Genomic DNA, 20,582 nt, shown 5'->3' with positions numbered 1-20,582 from the left:
AGAAAAGGTAACCCTCAATTACAGAATAAAAAGCAAAACAATGTTTCATAATTTGCAGGTTAAAAATGCAATTTACGCTGGCCTCTTAGAAGTTGTCTACTTAAGGTCTGACAGGGAAATAGAGGGTGATGTTTATTTACAAGGACCCCCAGAGGGTTGCAGGGCACTCACCTGACTTTGAACTGGCCCCCGGGGGTCTCCTGAGCCTTCCTGCCTGAGGTTGGCTCTGAGCGTGCTTCTTGAGCTCCACTTCACACGTAGAGGCCTCACGCCTTGGACAAGCTGGTCGGACACAGCCTGACCTGGGCTGTCAGCAAGACACGATCAGGGGCCCAGAACAAGCATCCTTGTGACCGTCCCTCGTGCCTGCTATGGCAGGGCGTCTAGTCACTTCTGGTTGGGGGCCTCCAACCGGCACTGACTACAAGTTCTGCCCAAACGGGAAGCCCAGCGGGCCCCAAGGCCCCTTAGGCTCAGGTTCAGCCCAGGCGGGGACCTTGAGGAATCTTCCAGTCTCAGCACCACATCAGGGGGCTGTTCGTACAGGAGCATGGCCTCATCCCTTCCTTCCTCTACCATTCATGGAGTCCCACACCCCAGCCTCAATTAAACGCCTCATCACTAGACCAGTCACAGGGAAGACCAGACCGCTGTGCTACTCTGCCTACCACTCTCTGTCCTGTGCCCGGGGCCGAAACCTAAAATCGATCCAGTACGCTGAGCACAGCCCCACTAAATCATCACAGCACCCCCAGGAGGAAGACGCAGGGATTAACACGTGTATCTTGCAGATGTGAACAATGAGGCACAGAGAGGCCAAGTCATTAGCCCAAGGTCACACAGTTGGGGAGGGGAGGATTGGTGTCCATACCTCCTGCTTGGCCTTTGGGCCTGCCCTCACGTCCTTGGGCCTTGGTTTTTATTTCTTTAAATTTAAGAGGCTACCATTGCTTCCAGCAAGACAGAGACAGTACAACAACAAGATATGAAGAATAATAGTGTTTTGGAAAGCCCCAAAGAGAGACACAACAATAGTCAAAACGGTAGCTATTACTGTCGCTCACAAGGACACTGATCGTGAACAACGCTGGGGACCTTGGCTTATGTTTGCACTCTGAACCTTCTTTGATGTCATGATATGAGTTCCAGGGTAAGGGGCAACAAGGCTTCAGAAATGTGATTATATTTGAATTGAAGAACTAAATTGATAAACCTGTTGATCTAGCATGGAGTTAAAATTCATGCGTTGCCAAATGTTCTCATCTTCAATGGGCTGGAAACCTTAATCCTACTTGATTCTTTGGCTCCAGAGTACTGGAGGAGCTGTGACTCTGTGGAATCATTCAGAGCAGCTAGTCTGTATCCAGTACTTACTATTTGCCAGGCACACTGCTAGGCTTTACCCCTAGCAGATGGGAGTAAATGACCTCAAATTTCTTCTCCTGGAGAGACTACATTTGAATGTCCTGGCACAGTCTAGTCCAGTTGACGTAAATATCAACACCCGATATGAGCTCAGTTCCTACTAGACCATCAATTATTATTTTACTAAGAACATAACATGCACATCTGGTTTAATAGGTTTACAGTGTCTGGGGTTGTAGAAAGAATATACAGCCTTTCTGGTTGCCATATGGCTTCATGTATTAACACCACCTTCCCTCCCATGGCAGGGGGACACAATCGATACTGGACATGGCCATTTGCCCTTTTTAGGAAAAGGATGTGAGGAGCAGAAGCTTCAAGAAGCGTCAGGTCTCTGCCACCTTGCTCACTCTCTTCCCTGTCAAGAGGAGGACACTTTCCAAGAAGCAGCTGCCCAGTCAGACTCCGTCTCAGAATGAGAACTGTGGGTCAGCACCATGAAAGCCAAACAGCAGCCCCCTGATGCATGACGTAAGTGAAAGGCTTGTTGCTACCAGCCACTGAAACTTGGGGGTTATTTCTTACTGCAGCAAAACTGACTAATACACCACCTGATGGCATAGTAAGTCATTTCATATTCACAGGTATTATGTTGAGGTCAGCAAAGAAGGAATCAGGTCCATTCTATGACTGAGGTCCCAAAGACTTAAGAGTTACTAAGTGATGGCCCAGAATTAAAGAGCAAAGAGATGTAAGTCATGGGAACAAAACTATATGTTTTATCACTGCTGCATATGATTAAAAACAAGATTGGCTCACCTTTCGTGTAAAAATCTCTTTTGCAAACTGCAGATCAATTCAAACACTAGCCAATTATAAAGATCTGACTGGTCTCTGGGTCAGTTCCTGGTATCAGGGATGATGTAGTCAAAGAACATGATACATACAATAAAAGAAATGCAGAACCGAGTGACAAGGCTTCCATCTTTATTGAACTAAACTGGCAAGCCTCAGACCTTCTTACCCATGGCTGAGAGACTCTTCTCTGGCTAAGGGAAGGCTTCCTGGACTGGACAGTGTAGCCCTGCAGTGGCTTACATGACAAATATCCCCAGAATGCCCATCACAGACCCTGGACCAGCCCCAGGAATGGTGTGTTATTTCACCAGGAAATTCAACATCAGGAGACCCTGACCTTAAAACCTTCACAGGGTGGTAGTCATTCAGAACAGAGGCTCACAGGATCTGACACAAGTGACTAATTTAATTTTCTTTTTCCTATTGTTTAAAATTAAAATCCTATTGTTCTTTGCCTCTGCTTTATTCTCTTCTTTCCCTCTTACTTTCCCTTTTTCACAAAGCTCTTTTCAATGGGGAATGAGTGAGTCACCTTAATCATTTATTTAGACACATTTCAGGCTGGCTCAATGCTCTGTCCCAGCTCTCTGACATATAAGGAAAGCATTCTAGATTCTGCAGCAACTGATCTTTTCACCAGAAAGCTCCATTTTAAACAGCTATTTTGGGGGGGATCTGACAGAGCTGGCATCCTACATGCTTTTACAAGATAATAATTCACACTTTTGGTTTCTTACCCTGACCGGAGCAAGGTTGACTTCTGACACCTCCCACGTCCTACTTATCCACCGGTGCTGTTTTCATACAAAACCCAAGTCCTTTCATATTCTGAGCAACAATCCTGACCCTTTTCTTCCATTTTTGTAATACTGGTCAAAAAACAATCGGCCCCACAGTGTTTAGGTAAATACATACATGTGTACACTTCTAAAGCATTGCACTGAATTGCAAAAACCAGACGCTAATAAAAAGCCAGGAAAAGCAGTTCTGAAAGCTGGAAGAAAGCCCAAACAGGCAGTTAGAGACATAGCAGGAGCAGCAAAGTTTACAAAAATTAAGTTGTGAACGAATATTAGACTTGATCCAAATCTCTCACCAGGTCCCTCACTGCTAACAGAGGTCTCTCAGAGCCCTGTGAGTAACTCCTTGCAATTTGTACAGAACTTTTCATTTGTTGGCAAAGCTTGTTATGTTCCTAATATCCCTGGGAGGGAAAGCTGAAGATCAAGTCCGCCAGTGGGTGAGGAGATGAAGGCTCTGAAAGGCTGTCACTCACTTTACACAGATCACTGGCAGGTACAGAAGTAAATCCCCAGCCCTTTAATATCAGATACAGTGACTTTTTATTTCCCCACCTTTATACCTCTGCAACATGCATTTGAAGCCAGGTCATGCAAAGGGTCTTATCCCATGTGTTTTGAAGTATGTTTTCTCTAGCAAGGCTCATAAGGAATGTGTTGATATGCTGTGGCTACGTGAGCACCTGATTTGATGCCTGAGCATAGCCCAGTGTCCAAAAAGAGTTGCTGAATAAGAATAAGACATCCAAATAACAAGAAAAATCTTTGCTTTTTCTTTTTTTAAATTTTTAAACCAACCCATCCTCTGACACGCCAGTGGGGAAAAAATCACTCCCCCCAGCATCCCTCGTGAATGAACACTCAGTCATTTCCAACTATGTCATACACACCTGGACACACACACACATCTGGCTGGAAACCCTCTCTCATCACTGTCTTGTTGAAAGGCCATAACAGCTTCCAAATGATTTCAGAACATCCTCCAGCCTCAATATCCACGAATTGCAACCCTATCCCCCAAGAATCCAACCCTAGTGAGTGACTTGGACCAACTGCTGAGTTGGGACAACTTTGTCCTACAAGGATCCTGAAGATGCAAGATTTAAATTAGGAGCAGATATGAAAGTGGGAGGGCTTCCCAGGTGGTGCTAGTGGTAAAGACCCCACCTGCCAATGCAGGAGATCTAAGAGATGTGGGTTCAATCCTTGTATCGGGAAGATCCTCTGGAGGGGGGCATGACCACCCACTCCAGTATTCTTGTCTGGAGAATCCCATGGACAGAGGAGCCTGGTGGGCTACAGTCCATAGGGTTGCTGAGAGTTGGACACAACTGAAGTGACTTAGCACACACACTCATGAAGGAGCTGCCAGTGGAGGGGAGGTCCCTGACCTTGACATGCCATGGGAGACCCAAAGCTTCTGCTCAGCCCTCTTCTCACCCCTGTTTTAGCTGATTTCCTAGGTGTTCTTTCTCTACCTCAGAAGCAGCCCAGGCCCCTCAGAGACCAGCGTGGAGCTCTGCAAGGGAAACTCCCTACCAGGGAGAATGCTCTTTTCTTTCCTGAAAGGTCTCCAGAGACAAGGCCTTCCAGGTCCCTCTGAGTCAGCAAAGTGATGAGTGGAAAGTCCTGGCTGGACTCCCGACACGCTCTGAGGGTTTCACTCTGAGGCTTTCTCAAGAGCTCCTTGCTTAGCCTGCGGTCACTCTCTGTAAACACTGGTCCCCAGCAGAGATCTGGGCAGCCCCACTAATCCCGGGACTTTCTGGTGAAGTGCTCTTCCTCTCGACTCCAGTTAACACTCTCCTCGCCACAGTTTCCACTTCCAGCTTTTTCCTGCCCCTTCTTTCTTTCCCTGGCAACTCTTTGATGGTTGTCCAAAAAGGAACTCACTAATTGGGAGTTCAGAAGCGGCATGCATTCAAAATTCCCATGTTACCCAAAGAATCGCAAATAAACTTTTCATTAGCATTCTTGGCTTTTAGAAAAAGGAAAGGAATATATAAAAAAGAATGCATATATATATGTATGGTTGAATCACTTTGCTGTACAGCAGAAAGTAATACAACACTGTATGTCAACTATATGTCAATTAAAAAATCAAAACTGAAAAAAAAATACAAAGAGAAAAAAATGCACACAATTATCATCAATGCTGCACTCTCCTTCCAGCCCAGGCCTGGGGCTAGGTGCCTTCCCTCCAGGGTGCACAGGCCAGGGTGGGGAAAGCAGGCTGTAAAAAGACAGCAAAGGTTCTCAGTTGGAAGGAGAAGCTCTGAAGTTGCTGGCCAGCCCTTGGCTGTCTCCCCAACCTCCCAACCTGCCCACTTGTCTCTTGTCCACTCAACCACAGCCCTGGCCTCTGTGCTGTTCCATCGCCAAGCCAGCATCACACACTCCAGGTTTTAAAGTCCTGCACTTGCCCTGTGTTCTGAGGTTTTGACTCTCTGCCTGGAACATGTTTCTCTAAGTGAGCTGTGTAGTTCACCCTCTCATTCTCTGCAGGTCTTCCCTGAAGCATCACCCTCTCTGAGATGTTCCTTGACCATCCAACTTAAAATAGCAACTCTTTTCCCTCAAACTTTCCCCACTGACCCCTCATTGTGTACACCTATCTCTGCTTCAGGTTCCTTCATCAACTTGCAACCATCTAACATCATCCTCTGTTTTACTTGGTTGTATTATTTATGGTCCATTTTTCCCTGATTGATTGTAAGCTCCATGAAGCAGGGGGTTTGGCTGTTTGGTTCACTGTTGACTCTCCAGGTACTGACCTAAAGAAGTACCTGACTCACTGTGGGTACTCAATAAGCTTTTGTTGAATAAGTGGATGGATGATGGATGGATGGATGATGGATGGGTGGACGAATTTTAGGTAAATGTAAAACCGGAAGTGAATCTTTGAGAACCTGTTCAGGAAAGGAAAGAGCATATGTAACTCATGTGCAATCTTGGGTAAATATAGCACCATGATCCCTTCCATAATATGAAGCTAATGCATAATATTGGCAAGTCAGTGATGAGCCATGAAACTAGAACAGGAATTGGGGCCAGCTCAAATGGGCAAGGATGGTGCAGGCTGATGCAAGATGGGGAAAGACAAGAGGAACCAGGTCTTTCTTCACAACCACCAGACTGGGTTCTGACCGCAGCAGACAGAGACAACGAGGTTGAGAGATGGGTGGGTCAGTTGGGGCTCCATTTCATGATTCAACATGGGGTACTTCAGTCCTCAGCCAAAGGAAAAATCCCAAGCCCCCTACAAAGCCATACTCTAAAATGTTAACTCACAAAGCAAGCCACAAAATAAATAATAAAATAAATAACTGCATCTCTCTGAGACTTAGTTTTGACCTCTGTAAAATAAAGTCACAACATCTTCTCCCATTAAATGACATAGGCAAGTTTCTAGAACTTGACACATGCATGGCAAAAGTTTGTTATATGGAAATATATTATTTGCATGAAGTTTACATTAAGGTAGGGAGCACCATGGGACTCCACTGGAAAGAGACGAAGAACTCCAGCTATGATTGCATTTTCTGAGGCTTAAGTAGAACCATGTCAGGAAAAAAAAAAAAAAGATTTGATTTTCCTAAGAAAAAAATAAAATTGTGGCCTGGAAGCAGTATGAAGTATGTGGTGTGGGAAAGAGTAGGACTCTGAGAGCCAGACAGTCTTGAATCCAAATCCTGGTGCCCCACTTTCAATCCTATGTCTTAAAGCAAGTTTTTAAAACTGTCTTAGTTTCAGTCTTTATCTGTAAAAGAGACAGAAATATATCTACCTTGCAAGGTTGTCTGTAGGGTGAGGAATGTATACAGATAGACTAGCAAAATAGAACTGATGGGTATTAAAGGCATGTTAAAGATCACAACTCACTGTTACAAATATAATTTAAAATGTGGTAGACTTCGAAACATTAGGGCCATGTTGGTATAGGGTAACCTGTAAATAACTATGTAGAAAAAAATAACTCATGCATATATACGATGAAATAGCAAGCTCACTGCTGCTATTTTAGCTGATATGAGGTATTCAAATCATTTCCTGAATTTGAGGTGGAACAGATATATTCGCACAGCCCACAGCCTTACTAGGGGGTTACAGAGTGGACAGGGGGGAAAGGGCCTTCAGACAGGTGGTTCAAAGGGAGGGAAGATGGAGGAGATGCATAGAGCATCTCATTCCCACCCACAGATGTTGACACTCTCGCCCCCAGTCCCATGGGAGCAAGCCTGCAATTTGCATCCATGGAGAAGAACGTTCTCAGCAGCTGCAGGCTGAGGAACCGAGGGACAGCGAGAGACAGATGGTTACAGAAGGTTAGCTGGGTCAGTTGGAGAAGGCAATGGCACCCCACTCCAGTACTCTTGCCTGGAAAATTCCATGGGCGGAGGAGCCTGGTAGGCTGCAGTCCATGGGGTCACGAAGAGTCGGACACGACTGAGCGACTTCCCTTTCACTTTTCACTTTCACGCATTGGAGAAGGAAATGGCAACCCACTCCAGTGTTCTTGCCTGGAGAATCCCAGGGATGGGGGAGCCTGGTGGGCTGCCGTCTTGGGGTCACACAGAGTTGGACACTACTGAAGTGACTTAGCAGCAGCAGCAGCAGCAGCAGCAGCAGCAGCAGCAGCTGGGTCAGTGGGAGACCTTGGCTCCTAGGGGACTCCCTGGACAGGGCACTCTCCATCACCCCAGATGTCTTCCTGATCCTTGGAAGCATAGAAGCAAACTCTGCAAGGATCCTCTACCCACTTCTCCCAGTGTTCCTCCCCCACCTTCGCCTCTAGCCTCCTGACTCTCTCAGCTCAGTCTGGGTTTGGCCCAGAAGAATCTGGACCAGGAGACGGGCCCACCGCCTATCACAGGGCAAAGGCAGCTCAGTTTCTCTTCCGTTTCTCTTTCTGCTTCTCTTCCTTTTTGCTTTCACAATTTTTTCCTACCTTCCCCCAACCGATTGCTAAATAACACTGGATGTATTGCTTTCTATTTTCTCTAGTCCTTCATTTTTAAAACCTGTATTAGGCCTTTCTCTTATTTTTAAAGTAGCATCCTCAAATAATGTGCATCTTTTCAAACATGTATAAAATCAGCTTTGACAGCAGTCTGGGTTTCCAAAGCTGAAAGATTAGATATTTCTCCCTAAGAAAACATAATTTAGTTGCTTCCTGCCAGTTAAGCTCTGAATTGCTTTGTTCAGTGGTCATTAGTCCCTGAAATATCAGAGGTCCCTCAGCCCCAGGGACCCTCTGGGAGGTCAGTTCCATTCGTGAGCTACACAAAGGCCAGGAGTCAGACTGAGGGGGAGCCTTGTCCAAAGGAGCTAGACCCAAGTCTTGGCAGCATCTCCCGGGATCTGAAAGGACCTCCAAATCCATGCACTCACACGTGTTCACACTGACACACACACATCTACACACATTCGCATACACAGCACATACCATGCACACAATGACACACCATGCGCCCTCACACACCCACATACCAGGCATACACTCACACTCATACACGCTCATCCACCAGAGCCCAGGCCTTGTTAATTTATGAAGATCAGCCACTCCAGGGCTGCCCTCCTCTCAGTATGCCCTGGTGTCAATGATGTTTACAACTGCCCAGTGGCTCCCACAGTCCGTGTGAACTGAAGGACTTCAGGATCCCCAAAGTCAAGATCACTTCTCCATTGGGGAAAGCCCCCTGTGCAAGTTCAAGGCCCCAGTTCCTAATATGAGTTACTGCCAAGTGAGTATCTCCTGGCTGAACAGGGTGGGGCCTCTGAGAGACAGAAACACCAAGTTTTTAAACCATGTCAGACTCTGGAGGAAACTTTCAACCTGGCAAAAGTCAGAATGATGGTACTTTAAGTGTAAACTCCAAAGAGAAAGAAAGTGAGAAAGAAGGAAGAGAAGGTAGGAAGGAAGAAAGAAAGGGAGAAAGGAGAGAAGGACAGGGAATTAGACGGGTCCCCAGCATCCTTTACCTAAATGCTCTACATTTCAACCCCTTGCCCACACAGGCCATGGCAGGGACCTACTCCATCTCCGTCTCCCTGGGCAGATCTTGCACTGGTCCTGTGCTCTGCAACAGGGAACTCCCTCCCTCCTTTCTTACACCCCCTCACTCGTGCCCGGCATGGCCTCGACAGTAGCCCAGTGAAGCAGAGCAAGCCCTGGTGCTGACCATCACCAGCAGGGCAGTGTCACCTGCACGGCTGGGTTAAACATCCTGTGAGTCCTCCCTAGGCAGCAAGGGAGGTGCAGGGGTCAAGGTGAGTCCCACACAAGCCAGGCCACACCATCAAAGGATCATGTTGTGAGAGAAGCGGAGAGGACGGGCCCAGAGGAGACCAAAGCAGAGCCTTTCGCCTCCTCCGGTCCACCTTGAGCCAGATGGAAGCTGGGAGGATGCAGTCAAGGAGGCAGATCAACGCTCTTTACTCTCTTTGAGGACCCCAGCTTCAACTCCTAGACTCTCAGAAAGAAAGAATTAGTTGACTTTGAAATGAAGTTCCAAGGGCCCAGAGAAGGGAGGCAAGGAGGCCAAATCCCTCAACAAATCAAGAGCGAAACCAAGATAAGAATGGAGACCTTCTCACGCCTACTCGGGCCTTTTGACTTCCTCCTGCTCACTCTCCAAGGCCTGCTTCCTCCTCACAAGGCTAAAAGGATGAGTAGGATTGAAAAATTCCCTCGTACCTTCCCCCCAAGGCCGATGATGAAATAATTATAAGCCACTCTAGACCAAAAATTCCCAGCTTAATTTTAGTTCTATGGAATTTTTAAAAAATACTTGGTCCCCATGAAACTTTGGAACCCGTGCTTTAAAAGGTTTTGTCATTGTTTTTTAATTTTGTTTTGCTTTTGTGCCAGGCCTGGTCATTTAATTTATATCCTCTTATTTAAATTGAGGAAATAGAAAACTGGCCACAAAGGCTTTTGATGAGCACACGACAAACCATGTCACTACAGCATCTGGAATCAGGCAGACGTTGGAGGACCCCTCTGGTGTCTCCCCAACACCAAGAGTCCTGTGAGTTCCTCCGGGCTTTCAGAAAGAGAGATTCATAAACGCTTCTTTGAAACCCTTTGCTCAGATGTGCTGCCAAATTCAGAATTTTTCATATTTTAGAAAGGTAATAGAGTACAGATACCATGTTACACGAACCCCCAGCAGGGTCTGGAGCATTCATTCTTCTGATGAAAAACGTATTCATTCCAAGTGGGATAAATACAAACTAAAAATAGTCTCATGTACCATCAAGCCAGCTTTTGCACCCACGTGAGTTATGAAAAAAAATAAAAACTTTGCATTTTCAGAGCATTTTGGATTTTCGACTTGCAAATAAGGGAATGTAAGAAAACAGCTTACAGCTCCATTGTTTACTTCTGAAGGTGCTCAAGGGCACAGATTTGAAGCCTCAACACTTAAAGGAAAAAATTCATATGCATTTACAAAATCAAGGAAGGACAGGATGCAAGACTGATCATACAGTGGGCGTAATGCTGGATGTCAGCTGGAAGTCTTATCCTTGTCACACTCCAGTAAGGAACATGGTCAGGTTCATTTAAAGTATAAAACAAAGGCTTAGGAGCTAGAAACATAGGTCCAGGAGAGTGGACTTGGGTGGCTTTGCCAAGGCAATTCAGGAACACATCTTTTAGAGAAAGAAGTTCCCTGCTGTTTCCAACCAAAAACAACAAGTAAAGAGGAGCCAAGGAGGTAGATGAACTTTTCAAACACACTTTTCTTAAAAGATCAGGCAAAATGAAGACTGACATGTTTATTTCTGGCACACTTCAGAGATACTGTGGGTTTGGTTTCAGACCACCTCAGAAAGTGAGTCACCTGAAATTTTTGAGTTCCCAGTGCATATAAATGTTATGTTTACACTAAACTGTAGACTATTAAGTGTGCAAAAGTACTATATCTAAAAAATATACATATCTTAGTTGACAAAATTTAAATTTTATTGCTAAAAAACGCTAACCATCATCTGAGCTTTCAGCCAGTCGAAGCCGTCACATCAAAGATCACTGATCACAGGGGACCAGAACAAATTCAATAATAATGAAAAAGCTTGAAATATTGCCATAATTGCCAAGATGTAACAGGGACACAGGAAGTGAGCAAATGCTGCTGGAAAAACAGCACAGACTTGATTAACTGAGAGTTGCCACAAACTTTCAATCTGTCAAAAAAAAAGCAATATCTGGGAAGTGCAGTAAAACAAGGTATGCCTGTATTCTTTGCAATATTTCTGGGCCACAAATATTATTAACTTCAGTTCAAAACTTGGAAAACTCAATAAGCTTAAGGGATCGGCCCAAGGGAAAAGGAGGATTCCACCCAGGTCTGTGGACTTCAGACGCACTCATGCTGCAGCCCTGGGATGCTCCCAGGTAATTTCCATGTGCCCATCTCACCTCTCTGGACCTCAAAGTGTTGGCACCATCTCATTTCTAGGGTGGAAGGTAAAGACAGGCCACACTTTGAAAGCACACAGACACGGTTCCAGGTACCAGCTATGCAATCTTCCTAATGAATGATGTGACATTATGCAAGTTTCCTAACACCTGTGGACCTCAGTTTTCCCATCCATAGAATGGGTATATCTGCTTCTAAAGCTCTTTGTGGAAGTGTCAGTCATTCAGTCGTGCGACCCCATGGACCATCGCTCTTTGTGATCCCATGGACCACAGCCCACCAGGATCCTCTGTCCATGGGCTTCTCTAGGCAAGAATACTGGAGTGGGTTGCCATTCCCTTCTCCAGGAGATCTTCCCAACTCAGAGATTGAACTCAGGTCTCCTGCATTGCGGGCAGATTCTTACCATTTGAGCCACCAGGGAAGTCCTCTAAAAAAATGGATATTAAATGCTCATTATTCAGAAGGTACTGCTGCTGCCTGTGTTTTACTGGGGAAACACGAGACTCAAGAGAGATGGAATAACTTGCCAAAACCCAGGCAGCTCTGAGTGGGTCTTCTCTGCTTCTTTACTCCAGGATCAGGGGATTTGGCCTCATCACTGCAACTGGAAGACCCTGAGTTTGGATGACACTGGGGATAAGAGAGTTTGATGGTGTGTTGAGGCAGTTGTGTGCTTGTCACTCTTTCTGAGGTCCCACAGCGATTATGCATTTTAATGCATTCCAAAATCCAGAAATCATCAGACTAAATGATTTTAAAATGGTTATTAACTTAAAACAGACAGCATCTGCAGAAACCAAAGCATCCTCTACTGACTGGAATATGGAGGACAGACCACATTCAATGTGGTCACAATGTGGAGGTCAACCCTCCACATTCCAGTTGGTGGACACTCTGGAACTTGGGAGTGAGCTGGTAAGGGTCCTTCCCACCTCTACTGAGCTCCTGGGGCCCTTCTGTGTCTCCCTTTTGTCATCAGCCTTGACCTTCAACTATGTATCAGGATGTTCAATCAGACTTGGCCCCCTTTCTATGAGGGAGAGCAAGATTTCTGTGTTCTTTGAAAACACCCAGGGTTCTCTCCACTCCAGCTCTGTTTTTGAAACCTTGCTGACTAAGGCTGCCAGGCTTTGCTTTTTCACCTATCACTTTGGGACAGAAGCTCAAATCATTGGCTAGATGTGGAAGCTCCCTTCTAAGTCACCAAATAAGCCCTCTTGTTTTACCAACAGAAAGTACAGTGGTCTCCTTTATCCTCAGGGGATCCATCTGTTCCAAGCCTGCCAGTGGAAACCACAAATAGTACTGAATGCTATATATACCATGATTTTTCCGATACACATGTGCCAATGATAAAGTTTATAAATTGGTCACAGTCAGAGATGAACACCAATGACTAATAAAAAAGCAGATCCATTATAACAATCTGATGTAATAAAAGTTATGGAAATGTGGCCTCTGTCTGATGAAAGTACCTTATTGTACAAATTCAATGCCTTTTCCATCTTAACTAAACACTCTTCATGTAGCTGTGACTTTTGCAGTTTGAGGTGTGACAGCCAGACTAGCATGAATTTCTTACTCTAGATCTTACCAACCTCAGCAAAGATGTTTTTTTTTTCTTTCTTTATTAAGTTGAGAATTTTCACCTTTTCACTGAAAGGAAACACTTTACAACTTCCTTTTTTGGCCCATCCACATTGCCAGCATCGCTACTCTTGCACATTAGTTCCATTATTAAGTAAAATAAGACTTTCTTGAACAACAGTAATGCGATACCACCAGAGTCTATCCGATAACTGAGATGGGTACTAAGTGATTAATAGGAGGAATATGTTGGACAAAGGGATGATTCACATGGCAGGTAGGACTGAGCGGGAAGGTGCTAGATTTCATCACACTCCTCAGAATGGTGCCCAACATAAAATTTATGAATTGCTTAGTTTTGGAATTTTCCATTTACTATTTTCAGACTGAGGTTGAGAATGGGTAACTGAAACTATGGCTGTATGCCTGCCTGCACAGTCACTCTGTAGCGTCTGACTCTCTTGAGACCCCAAGGACTGCAGCCTGAGTCTGCCAGGCTCCTCCAACCATGGGATTCTCCAGGCAAGAATACTAGACTGATTTGCCATTTCCTTCTCCAGGGGATCTTCCTGACCCAGGGATCGAACCCACATCTCCTGCAGCTTCTGCATTGGCAGGCGGGTTCTTTACCACTGAGCCACCTGGGAAGCCGGAAACTGTAGCTATGGGGGGGGGGGGTCTCCTACAGAGAACCGCTCCTCCTCCCCAATGCAGGAAGCTAGGAATAGAGCTGAGTCGTTCACCATCCAGGCTTTAACCTTTCTCTTCCAGGCTTCTTCTCCCTGCAGTGTCAGGTGTGATAGAGCTGTACTGCAGACAACACCCATGGGGAGCAAAATGGACTGTGTTGCAATAAGAGCTGAAACAATGACACTTCCCCATTCCCCACCCCCTTGCACTGCTTTTCTTTATGACATTCTCCAAGCTCCATCTCAGGTGTGCGTTTCCTCCCCTGCCTCTCCTGGAGTGAGCACTACTTGAGGGCAGCGGCAAAACCATCCTGATCCTTGTGTTCTGTCTAGCAGAGCGCCGGGCAAGAACCAGTCTCATACACATTTGCTAAGTGAATGAGTGAATGATCCCATTTTTTACGCTTGATCCATCATAAAACTGCAATTCAACTCTTCAGGGGCATCCCATTTCCCCAGTTTCATTTTAAAGATCTAATTATCTATGCCATATAGAATTTTTATTAGAAAGTGAAGTCATTAAACAAGCAGACACCAGACTCAGGCCTTGAGATAATTGCAAATAGAAACAGATCTGTCAGCAGAGCTAAGCTGGACCAGGAAGCATGTTGCCGGCAAACATAGCACCGTTTTCAGAACAATGGGGTCCTTGGGCCAAAGAAATTCAATTTCTAAATCACCCAGGAAAGAAATGCCAGGAGGGGGCCATTCTGTAATCACTTTCCTACCTCCATCTCCCAGCCATGAGTTATACCAATAGACTGAATCCCAACCACCCCTGTATTTGTTGGGCCGCTGACCCAGGTTTTCTGACCTTCTTGCTTCTGTCCCCCTATCCCTGGGATGCACCTGTCATACTTTCCATTCATACGTTCAGCCCGAAAATCAGTTCAATTTATGTCAATGACAAACCGGTAACCCACTCTTAGGCAAAGGAAGCTATTTCAAGCATCATCAAAATTTTCTCTGAACTTGCACATGCCAAACTCCTCTCCTCTTCACCACTTCTAGGAATGACACCTCAGCCAACTGCCAAAGACCTTGATAATGCTGTGATGAGAGCAAAACCCCAATAAAGTCTCTAAACACTTACTATGAGCCTGGGTCCGAGTTACAGCCCTGACCGGTCCCACCCCTGTTAAAATCTGCTCCCATGCTCCAAACACAATTATTTTAGGTCACTGACACACCAGCCAAGGAGATGACAATGCTGTGTACCTTGGCACGAAGAGCAAGTAGGACCCAGTTTTAAATTCTGGCCCTGCCACTTACTAGTTGCTGGACTCTGCGCCAGAGACCTTTGCCAATTTCCTTCACTGCCCAAAGGGCACAATAAATACTAATATCACAGAGTTGCAGTGATGATTTGAGAAAATGTATTTCCATAGGTAGTGTAACTTAAGAAAATAAAAGGAAACTAAACAGGCTCAGAATAAAAATGTGAAGCACTCATTTCAGAGTGTTGTCTGACAGAGGAGCCAGGGTATACAATGGAGAGAGGACAGTCTCTTCAATAAATCGTGTTGGGAAAACGATAGCCACGTGCAAAAGAACCAAAGTGGACCACTATCTTACACTGCACACAAAAAGTAACTCAAAAAATAGACTGAATGTAAGACCTAAAACCATAAAACTTCTAGAAGAAAACATATGCAGTAATCTCCTCAATGGCAATGATTTTTTTTTTTTTTTTTTGGAACTTGACACCAAAAAGAAACAGTGGAACTACATCAAAGTATTCTCATAGTGACACGTTTCTTAAACCCAGGGTGTTTGTTGCCGTTTCAAATTTGTTCCCTTTTGAGGACATCAAACACCATGTTGCTCAGCATAGTTTATCTGGTGAGAGAGAACTCAAAGATTAACCAGCAGTGCTTAGAACAGCAGTGTGGGCGATTTTTAACTTTCCCCGATAATGAATCTCTGAAGGCCAGAATTAGATCAAAAAGCTCCCCACCGTGGCTCTAAAAGGACCCAGAGGGCCAGTAACTGAGAACTCCTTTCTAATCAATATAACTTAATAACAGCAAGTGTGAGATGGGCACCAGGCCAGACCCTGTAAATGCACTTTCACTTCCTAGAAGGAAAGTCTCATTATTACCATTTTACAGGTGCAACAGCCAAGGCTCAGGGAGGTCAGATGCTCTTCAGGAGCCCACCCCTAGGACACAGCAGTAGGAGAGTTTGAATTTATGGCTGACTCCAAAAGTCCACTTTCTTTCCAGTCACCATGCTGTCTTGTCAGGTAATTCCTGCAGCCTTGGAGAAAGGATTTGACCAAGATGAACTCGGAGCCAGAGGCTACGGTAAGTGGATGAGTCAAAAGTCAGGAAGAAAGGCAGGACTGGCCCCTGCCACAAACCTGACACTACTCACAGAGCTGAATGAGGGACTCAGCAACCATCCCCTCTGGCTGGGAGGGCCGGACCGAGGGCTTGCCACATGGGCAGAGGTAAGAGAATTGTGTTTCAGTCACAAAGCACAGGATGAATGATTCACCCTAACACGGGGGCCAAGTCAAGTCACCATCTCTGGGTCCCCATCACCCCACCTTTTCTTTGATCACCCACCTCTCCTACGGATTGCAAGGCTCTCCTTTCACGTCTGTCTTTACCCTCAGACTACATTCTTTGAAAACAGAAATAGTGTTCACTTTTTAAAATCCCCAGTTCCCCAAACTATATTTGGTACAGAGTATATGCTCAGTTAACAGAAGGTGCATAACTAAAGAAACAGACTGATCCAGCATCGAGTCTGGACCTGCAGACTGGAGAATGCCTCTGATCCTAAGCTTTCACAGCTTAATTATTCTTAAATCAATTCTTCATCTCTGAGCAGTGGTTTGGGGGTGTCTTTAACATGGAGACCTCCCAACAGGAAGAGGACATGATGGGCCCCTCAGGCTTTCAATTTTGCAAAAAAATGTACTCCCTGTAAGCTACTGCATTCCAGCTACAAAAACAAGCCAACTGTGGCCAGGAGGAGAGATGCTATCAACCCCATTTTAAAGGTTAAAACTGAGGTCCACATGAGTGACTGCCCCAGGGCTGGAATTTGACAATGGGCTGCTGACTCCCTGTTTTTTTCCTGCCACCATGACGCTTTTCCAGCTCATTACTAACAGGCCAAGAGCACCCGCAAAGTAAAGGGTGGGGGGGCAGGGTGGGGAAGAAAAGAGTGTGTGGTGAAGGGAAAAATAAAAGGGGGGACAGCTTCTCTGGGACTGTGTCACTGACAGCTGACAGTTGGTGACCCATGGCCTGGACAGCTCTGAACTCCTCGCCCAGGGTTGGCTTGGTAAGATCTCCTGAGCTCTCCGTGTCCCCGACTCACCCGGCTCTGAGAGTAAAAGCAAACCGAATGCTTCTGGGTGCTAAGTAAAAACAGGAAGTCCCAAGTGGCTTGACTCTCCTCCCAACTTCAGCTCCCCCAACCTGAAGAGTCAAGGGTTCACAAAGGACCTTACAGGTCGCTCTCTGGCAGGGGCCTCTGGAGGGGTCTACCAGAGAAACTAGGGAACACCCTTCCCACTCGAGTCTCCCAGCACAAAGGTTTAGGGAGCTCTGTTATCCCTCTCCTGGGACCAGTACCTGGAAGCCTGAGGGGTGGCCAGGGAGTGAGCTGGGTGTTTGCCCACCAGCTCCATCACTTTTCCATCCATTCAACAAAAGCTCAGTGCCCACTATGTGCTGAAAGCAGAGTGACCTGAGGGAAATAGCTCACTCTGAGCTTAGTCTTGTCATCTGCAAGGTGGAGACGGACCCTACACCACAGAACTGCCTTGAAGATGAAAGGAAATAATATCCCGGGCTTCTGCATCACACTTGGGTCTATTATGAGCACTGGGGCCCTGGTGCTATCCACTGTGAGCCCCAGGCTGTGATGCACAGCCCCCATCCCAGAGCTGGGGGCAGGAGATGGTGTGGCCAGGTCTGTCTCTACCTCTCTCCTCTACCCTCCCCTCACTGGAGCCTGGGGGCCAGGAGGAGGTGAGATTCTGCCAGTCCCCCGGCCTGGGGCCCAGGTTTATGACTGTTTATTTCAGAGCAAATAGAAAGGAGAAATTAGAGCCATAAAAGACAGGACAACAGACCAATAAAAACCAGCTCCCAGAAGAGTCAGAAGAAGGAAGAGAGGCAAAACTGTCACCATAGCAACACAAGACAGTCAGAAGCACGCAGGAAAAACAGCCCCTGTTCTGCCTTCTCTCTCTACAGCAAAGCAAGCTCTTGGACCTCCTTCAGTGCTCAGGGAAAGCCAATGGCCCACCCTAAACCTTGCCCGTCCCCACCCCCCACACCAACACTCGGGCCCAGATGCCCAGCCTGACCTGGCTGTCAGCCACCCTCCTCGCACTGGCCCAGCACACGTCCCAGCCCACGGTCCCAGCCCAGCTTTCAGTGCCCTGGGGACACGGCGCTGTGCAGATGGCCCCGGGCCCAACCAGAGTGATGGTGACTGGAGAGAAGGGAAAAGTTTCTAACAGGGAAGGGAAGGAGGGCCAAAGGGCTGGTAGGGAGACCAAGGCCCTGCATACAGGCTCCAGGACTCTGCCTTGGGTTCCCTGGGGGGAGCGGAGGGGGAAACAGGGTCAAGGGAGGGGAGGCCAGGGCCAGTACTGTTGCCCATCAGTCCTGGACCCTACAGGGGAGGGGAATTCTGGAGAACCCGGGGTGGGGTCGGCAAATGACAAAAGCTCGTGGCCCCAGTCTCTGGGAACGCTGGTCACAAAATCAGGGGAGCCTGGAGAAGGACGCAGGGACCCTCTGGCCCGGTATAACAGAGGCTCTTCAGTCCTTCGGCTGGCAGGCATGACAGGTGTTGCCACCAAACAGCCTGGCTGGCTTGGGACCAGTCTTTTGGGAAGTGGGTCAAATTGTTCCCAAAGCTAAGGATCCGGTGAAGTCCCTTTCTTCCGACTGGGATTCTAAGCGGGGGAGGGGGAGGGTGATGGCAAGGCGGTCTGGGTCCCCGCACAGCTGCGGGCCGTCTGGCTGGCAAATAATCTCCCTGGCAGGTGGCAGCACAAACGTCCAGGTGTGCAGGCCCCAGGGAACGGGGGTCGTCCCTGCCTCTGGGGGCGGTAGGGAGTGGTGGGGAGCCGGGGTCTCTGGTGGTGGGAACGGGGAAGCAGAGTTGGGGGTCTTCTGGAAGAATTGGCTTTGGAGCCCAAGCTACCTGGCGCTGGGGTTGAAGGGGAAAGATGTTGAGCGGTTGAGCGACGACAGAGATGATCCGGGGCACAATCACGAGGCTGTGCTCCGCAGAAGGGCAAAAGGGCTCCAACCGGACATCTGGACGGCGATCGCCGGAGACGGGGTAAAAGGACTGGGTCCTCGGCTCGCCCTCCCGCCCGCCCTTCCCCGAAGGCTGCGTCGGGAGCTGGGGAAGGATGGCAGGGTTCTCCGGGAGCCTCCGGAGTCCGCGTCCCTGCAGGCCCTCGGCCGCGAACCCCGCCGCGCCCGCGCCGCGCTCACCCCGAGTCGCCGCCGCCCTGCTCCGCCGCCCGTCCGCCTCTGCCCCAGCCGCCGCCGCTGTGGACGCCTCTCCCGCGGCCGCCGCAGCCTGCGAGCCGGCCCCGAGCCCCGCCCCGAGCCCCGCCCTCAGCCCCGCCCGCTGCGGCCGCCCCGTCCCGGCCCCCAGGGAGCCCCACCCCCGCCGTCATCCGGCCGGGTTCCCTTCCCGGACCCTTAGTGCTGACCACCTCCACACGCGGTCATTCCTGCTCTTTTTTTCGGCCTTGGCCTCTGGCTTTGCCCTCCAAGGGGAAGTCTGCATCTGCCCCTGCTACTTCTACACACGAAATTCCTCCATACCAACTATTTCTCTAAAAAAAAAAGGACGGGGGACCGGTCTTTTGATTAATCTCTAGCCGCACTTTCAAATGTGTGCCCATGCACCCAGCCAGACCATCCCAGCCTCAACCACTCCCTTCCAAATTACCCTCGATTTTGAATCCAGTTCTCCTCCCTGCCCCTCCCGGCACGGACTGTTAACAGATTCCCCAGCCCTGGGGGCTGCCCTTATCTGAAGGGACCCTCAAAAGTCTTTGCAAATGCTTAGTCCAAAAAATGTTATTACCCTTCAGAGCAAGTCTGCAAAAACACTTGAAAAAATCCTATGATGCAAGGGAAAGTAGGGGATTACAGTGTCATTGTCACGATCATTGTTTTAAAACATCTGCCATTAAGAGAGAGAGATTCAGGAAACCAAAGAGGGCTGCTCGTTGCCAAACAGGTTGTGAGTCAGAGCTCCTGTTGGGGGGGCCCTCCTGCAGGCACAGGCCTCTCCTGCTTCCTTTCCCAGTCAATCAGCCAGAGCATCGGTGAAACTTTATTAAACCCCTACAAGGGGTCAGGCCGCGAACGTGCTGGGGGCTGCAGCAGTTGCTCCAGGAATGTGTGGTTTGGGCGCATCAGGCCGTCCTAGTTCTGGAGTTAGAAAGCTTCAGGAGACCTCGGTCAAGTTCTTCTTCTTGAGGGAGCTCCTGCTCTGAGTTTTGGCAAGAATTCAGACAGGGGCCAGGAAGGCACAGTCTAGTTAGAATGAAATAGTCTTCCTATTGGTAGGGGACCTTCGGATAAGAATGCACAGATCTCCATTTTTTATTTTTGCCAGTCAAGTTGCCTGTACTTGAACCAGACCATGTTGTCAACCCCTGCAAAGACCTGTATTATCTTTGGGTGGCTCTACTGGAAAATCCTTCTTGCTCCACCCCTGTACACATACACAGCAAAGTTTCTGACTTATTCTATCCACCGTGAACCTGGTCAGGGTCTGAGGAGGGCAAGGACAAGCCAGCCACAGACACCGTTCACCCCACGCGACACTGTCATTTCAGACCACGGGAGGAC

At 47.7% G+C, this 20,582-nt stretch overlaps 1 protein-coding gene across 1 annotated transcript in view; it reads right to left on the bottom strand.

The window, feature by feature from the left end:
* The window catches only part of CYRIA (CYFIP related Rac1 interactor A), a 102,819-nt gene extending 83,535 nt beyond the window's left edge, over window positions 1-19,284 (bottom strand). Inside the window, exon 1 of the mRNA XM_055540888.1 lies at window positions 19,206-19,284. The gene's annotated coding sequence lies outside the window, so the exon portion shown is untranslated. The remainder of the gene's footprint in view (window positions 1-19,205) is intronic.
* Window positions 19,285-20,582: the final 1,298 nt, after the last annotated feature.

This window comes from Bubalus kerabau, chromosome 11, assembly GCF_029407905.1.
Source record: "Bubalus kerabau isolate K-KA32 ecotype Philippines breed swamp buffalo chromosome 11, PCC_UOA_SB_1v2, whole genome shotgun sequence".
NCBI classification, from domain to species: domain Eukaryota; kingdom Metazoa; phylum Chordata; class Mammalia; order Artiodactyla; family Bovidae; genus Bubalus; species Bubalus kerabau.
The sequence above is the reverse complement of the archived record's forward strand: the minus strand, read 5'-3'. Positions and strand labels throughout refer to the sequence as shown.